Below are 6,809 nucleotides of genomic sequence, written 5' to 3' on the forward strand. Positions count from 1 at the left end.
AGCGAAAGTCTTGTTTCCACCAGCGCGGCATTTTTTTATTCACCGTAATTGATGGATGTCTAAAACAAAAGTAAGGAGAATCCTAAAACATATAAACATACATTTCTTAAAATAATAACATCTGAACTTCGTACACAACAATACGGCAACGACTTTACAACAGGACACATTATTTTATTTTTAAAGTAGCTTGTACACCAATGGATTTCAGATGTCAGGATATTTCAGACCGCATCTCCACAGCATAATCACTCTAATATTAAACATACGGGTCAGGAGGCGGGTCGGGTACAATATTTTATTTTTTATTCGGCGGTCCGAGTTGCGGGCGGGTTAGTTGAAAACGTCGGTCGGGTTCGGGTTGTTTATCCACCGACCCGCGCATCACTGGTGTCAGGGCCGTGGACACTAATGTTTTGAAAAAAGTGGAGCGAGTGAGGAAAGCTTTCCCCTTCTCCCTGGCATGCATTTGAATGCTGAATTCGAAATGCAACTGAATGCAGTCAGAATCCGCCCCCAGCACCCACAAAATAGTCTCCAAATGTTGATTACAACAAGGCAACAGACAGCATTCAACACCCCATCCCACCCCCACTCTGCCATTCATAAACATTTCGCTCTTTATACTACATGCCGCTTAACGCTGATGCCTCATTAACGGCTACTTTTCAGAAAACTGAAAAAAAAAGAAAAAAAAAAACACTTCCCTTTGGTTTCCCAGAACAGACTTAAGCCTAGTTCCAGGCTTAACGAACTTCTTCGAAATAGAAGAACTACTTTTCCACTTTAAAAAAAAGAAAAAGAAAACAGGTGGGGAAAAATTGCATAACTCACTGGAGCACTTTTGCAACTGTATTCGTTGTCAGTCATATAAGCTTTATTGTTTTGAAAAGTGAGCCTTCTGTTTATTTGTCTAAATTATTTTCTATATTAGGATATAATAGTATTTACATGGACATTAGGCCAAATCTACATGGGTTTCTTCCCTTTCACTTCAATTAGTTTTTAAGAAAAAAAAAAAAAAAAAACTGCATGGGCAGTGCGCCATCTTAATGTACAGCATCAAAAATGTAAGAACAAATCTAAAGACAATAATAATAATAATAATAATAATAATAATAATAATAATAATAATAAAATTAATTATTAACACTCCTAAAAGTACAGTATAGTGCTCAGATACACTTAAGTTAGGTGACCTAACCCTAGTTGATACTTTATTTCAACTTTTCAATTATTTCATTAATTTACAAATAAACAAATGCCTTTCCGATATGATATAAGTGAAAAGGGAGACGATTTCGAAAATGATTTCACCAAAAGGCGGACGCGAACTCGGGTCTCCCGCGTCAAAAACGATATGTTACTCGTATTATCACTTGCGCCACTGAAAATGTTGCACAATAGCCGTCTTTTGTAATATTTGTAAATATGGCCTATTTGCATTGTGTAAAAACATTAAATAAAAGGCACCAGACTACAGAAAATGGCATATACTTAAGTATTTTTTTCTGTTTTTACATTTTTATATTTATTTTGCTTCCGACGCCCATGCTTGATGATGAAGTATAGTCTATACTCTATATAGGATTTAACAAAGTGCTTTTCCAGTCCCGATTCGACGAGGTTTTATTCCGCATCCACCCGCTCGCGCTATATTAACTATATTATTTGCCCGCTGCCTGCTTAGAATAAATTTCTAAGCACCAAAATCGCAAAAACAAATCAAAATAATAATAATAATAATAAATAAATTAATTAATTAATTTTTAACTCTATAAAAACTGTAGTTTATATTTATCCTCTCCATTTCTATTTCTCTCTACTCAAATTAATTGTCAGTGTATCTAAAATTGTGTATCTTAGAAAAAGAAAAAGACGAACTACCTCTTAAACATGCATATCTTAATTTGATGTTGCTTTAAACGCTGAAAAAATGTATTTTATTCTGAAGGTGAAAGTTGTCGAGTTATTTAACTGCCCGCGGCGCCGTCAGGATCACTTTTTCCCCCTTTAATTAAGTGGATACAGCTTACAATACTCCTTCAAGAGTACGGGATTGCTCAAAACTATGCTATTTTACACATTTCTGTTATTTGTGTACAATCACAATGAAAAAACAGATGTGTATGCTATTTGTTAAAAAAAAAAATGGAAACGAGATGCTAGTTTAAGGGCGCATCACAGAAATTGCCTACAATTCTGCATATAGGCTTGCTACTTATTAATTTTATTATATATTTATAATATATATTATTTCGCATATGGGCATTTTTATTTATTTTACATACAGCTTTTTTGGGGTTTTCTCTGTGCATAAGCTCTGCGCGTGACGTTCTGATGTTTCTGCTGCTTTTTGCTTGTGTACAATTAACCCCTCAACGAATTTAGCTGTTATTAATGTGACACAGCCACGTTTCAATTTAAATTTAAATGTAAATTAACACAATCTGGTCGTTAGGCTAATAACTAAACGCGTCGGTTGTCGTTTGAAAAAAAAAAAAAAAAACAGAAATTAACATTTCTATTTTCAATGCAGTCTAATAAAAGTTCATCAAGAAAAAAAGAAAAGAAAATAATAATAAAACTGCTCCTGCTTATGAATAAATTTTTGCTTGATGATGAAGTATCTAAATAGTCTATACTCTATAGGATATAACAAAGTGCTTTTCCAGTCCCGCTTCCACGAGGTTTTATTCCGCATGATCCACCCGCTCCGCGCTATATTAACTATATTATTCGCCCGCTGCCCGCTTAGAATACATTTCTAAGCACCAAAATCGCAAAAATACTGTAGTTTATATTTATCCTTCCCATTTCTATTTGTCTCTACTCAAATTAATTGTCAGTGTATCTAAAATTGTGTATCTTAGAAAAAGAAAAAGACGAACTACCTCTTAAACATGCATATCTTAATTTGATGTTGCTTTAAAACGCTGAAATATATAATGTATTTTATTGTGAAGGTGAAAGTTGTCGAGTTATTTAACTGCCTGCGGCGCCGTCAGGATCACTTGATTTTTTCCCCTTAATAAAGTGGATACATCTTACAATACTCCTTCAAGAGTACGGCATTGCTCAAAACTATTCTATTTTACATATTTCTGTTATTTGTGTACAATCACAATAAAAAAAAACAAAAAAAAAACAGATGTGTAGGCTATTTGTAAAAAACAAAAAATAATGGAAACAAGATGCTGGTTTAAGGGCGCATCACAGAAATTGCCTGAAATTCTGCACACAGGCTTGCTACTTATTAATTTGTTAAATTATTATTCATTCAGAAAAGAAAAACATATATTTCTTATATGGGCCTATTTTATTTATTATTATATAGGCTATAGGTTTATTGGGTTTTTCTCTGTGCATAAGCTCTGCGCGTGAGGTTCTGATGTTTATGCTGCTTCTTGCTTGTATATAATTAATCCCTGAAAACGAATGTAGCGGTTTACGTCAGTTGTCGGTTGGAAAAATAAAATAACTGAAATTAACATTTCTATTTCCGATGCAGTCTAATAAATGTTCGTCAGGAAAACAAAGAAAGGAAACAAAATAACAATACAACTGCACCTGCTTATGAATAGGCTATCTTTCTGCTATTGGTTTGAACCATAATTTCAGGAAAGAGGAATCATTGAACTATTGTACTGGTGGTATTTGTGACCAACGCTCCCTAGAGCTGGCCATGGTGTTTGGCTACAGAATGTTGTTCCTTGCGCCACCTGGTGGATATTATATGAAGTGCAACAACGTTGTTAAAAAATCAAAAAAAGCCTCCTGTCTGTAGGACGCGTGCCCACGCGTGCCGAATTGCAGGCTGCCGCGTGAAAATATACGCATTTTTAATGGCCAGATCTGTACTGGGTCGATCAAACTTCCTGCTAGATCCATTTTTGGTCGGTGTTCTGCTGACGAATAAAGCCGCTGGATCCTTGTAGCGGCGAAGTCTTCTGTCACAAGGAGTCAGACTGAGACGTGCGGATCCATTTGCAGCATTTACTGAGAATCGCAACATGCAGGAATAATCACCAGAAAACAGGAACAACGTAGGTAATCCGGGAAACAGTTCAATACTCAAGCAATGGTCGTAATTCTAAGCGTTTATCTCTGTGTTGGATTCCCTGTGTATGACTCTGGACTGTGTACCCCGTTATTGATTCCTGCTGCCTGCCATTGCGACCATTGCTTGAGTATTGAACTGTTTCCCGGATTACCTACGTTGTTCCTGTTTTCTGGTGATTATTCCTGCATGTTGCGATTCTCAGTAAATGCTGCAAATGGATCCGCACGTCTCAGTCTGACTCCCTGTGACACCCTAACACTTTATAATAACTCATTAGAAAATTATTAACAAATATTAGATAATGCTTAACAGATGTACAGCAACTTCCTTTCTTCTGAAAAAACCCTGAGTTGCTATATTAAGGAACAGGCTAGAGAACAGGTACAATGTTCTCATCCCTTAAATTCCATCATCAGTGTTTTATAAGCTTGTGAGAACCAAAGCAGCAGGTTTGTCTAAGGTTCAAATGAATTGCATTTTCAAACAAACTCTGTTTTATTGTGCTTTAATATTGTTTGTATCAAATCTGACTTCAGTTCAGTCTGTCGTGTATCCAACTTTTACAACACACTAAGCCTATGGGCGAGACTTCCGGTTCATTTTGTACCCTCAGATTCCAGATTTTCATAGTTGTATCTCAGCCAAATATTGTCCTAACAAACCATATATCAATGGATAGCTGACTCATTCAGCTTTAATATGATGTATAAATATACATTATTTTGAGACTGGTTTTGTGGTCCGGGGTCACATATTATGTTTCTTAACGTTTATAACTGTTATAGCACCAGCTGTGGCCCAAATATTTGATCACTGTAGTGCCCCCATCAGGCCGATTGGGACGAGCCTTGGTGACGTTGTGTGAGTACTACTACCATCCCTCCAAGTTTCAAGTCTCCACGACTTACGGTTTGGTCTGCACAATCTGTTTTACACGGAGATCGCTGATCCGTGACCATTCTAACAACTACAATAAGGTTTCAGCGCTATACATCTGAATCCCTAATAACATGGTAAATCACACCAATTTGCAATATTAAGCAGCAAAACAAGCTGTTTTGTACAGCTAACAACAGCTGGACGTAGAAGAGACCAGAAGCCAGACCCATGAAATTTACAAATGGGAAGAAAAAAGTGGATAAACCTACAGAATCTAAAAACATGCTCAATCATTTGATCTTCACCATGTTTTTCTCAGATCAACGGTTTCATGGACATGCTTGTGGCAGAGAACCCTGATCTGGTCAGCAAAGATGATCGGTAAAAGCTACGAGGGCCGCCCCTTGAACCTCCTGAAGGTAGTGTCATGATCTGGGCTGTGGGGCTTCCCTCAGCCACCTGAGGTCGCTGTTTTCCCTTCCCTCCACTGCACTTCCCCAAATTGTACACTCATGTCTTGTCATTAGCACTGATTACACTCACTGCTGCTCACAATTATCTTGTCCATAAGAACTCTCATTTCCACTACTCTTTCTGGCTGCATTGTCTTTTGTCTTGCATGTTATTTTGTGTGTTCTTGATCTTGGCCCTTGACCGTGTTTCCTGTTTTAGTTTATTTAGTATTCAGTTTTTGTCGTGTTGTGCCGTGTTGGCCTTTTGGTTTATGTTTATTTGTGTTTTGTTCATTAAAGATCCTTCCCCTGCATTTGGACCCAGACCTCCTGTTATCTCTCGTGACAGAATGCAGCCAGCTACTATGGGTCCAGCGGTGAGTTTTTCTTTTAAGGAGACGGTGACTTTGCCCGAGTGGATGGTGGCCACTTGCTCTCGTTGGACGGCGGAGGCAGCAGCGGCCGCTATCCTCTGTTCCTGACGCGGTGCCATCCGCTGTCTCTTTTCCTGGCGTGGCGGTGACTGAGCCCGAGTGGATGACAGCCATTTTCGCTCGTTGGGCGGCGGAGGCGGCGTCCACTGTCCCTGTTCCTGACGCGGCGGTGACCGCTCTCTCTGTTCCGGACGCGGCGGTGACCGCTCTCTCTGTTCCTGACGCGGCAGTGACCGCTCTCTCTGTTCCTGACGCGGCGGTGACCGCCTCTCTCTGTTCCTGACGCGGCGCCATCCGCTGTCTCTGTTCCTGACGCGCCGGTGACCGCTCTCTCTGTTCCGGACGCGGCGGTGACCGCTCTCTCTGTTCCTGACGCGGCGGTGACCGCTCTCTCTGTTCCTGACGCGGCGCCATCCGCTGTCTCTGTTCCTGACGCGGCGGTGACCGCTCTCTCTGTTCCTGACGCGGCGGTGACCGCTCTCTCTGTTCCGGACGCGCCGGTGACCGCTCTCTCTGTTCCTGACGCGGCGGTGACCGCTCTCTCTGTTCCTGACGCGGCGCCATCCGCTGTCTCTGTTCCTGACGCGCCGGTGACCGCTCTCTCTGTTCCGGACGCGGCGGTGACCGCTCTCTCTGTTCCGGACGCGGCGGTGACCGCTCTCTCTGTTCCGGACGCGGCGGTGACCGCGCTCTCTGTTCCGGACGCGGCGGTGACCGCTCTCTCTGTTCGGACGCGACGGTGTGGATGACAGCCATTTTCGCTCATTGGGCGCGGAGGCGGCGACCACTGTCCCTGTTCCTGACACGGCGGTGACCGCTCTCTCTGTTCCGGACGCGCCGGTGACCGCGCTCCCTGTTCCGGACGCGGCGGTGACCGCTCTCTCTGTTCCGGACGCGGCGGTGACCGCTCTCTCTGTTCCGGACGCAGCAGTGACCGCGCTCTCTGTTCCGGACGCAGCAGTGACCGCTCTCTCTGTTCCG

Source organism: Garra rufa, chromosome 25 (assembly GCF_049309525.1).
Source record: "Garra rufa chromosome 25, GarRuf1.0, whole genome shotgun sequence".
NCBI lineage: Eukaryota > Metazoa > Chordata > Actinopteri > Cypriniformes > Cyprinidae > Garra > Garra rufa.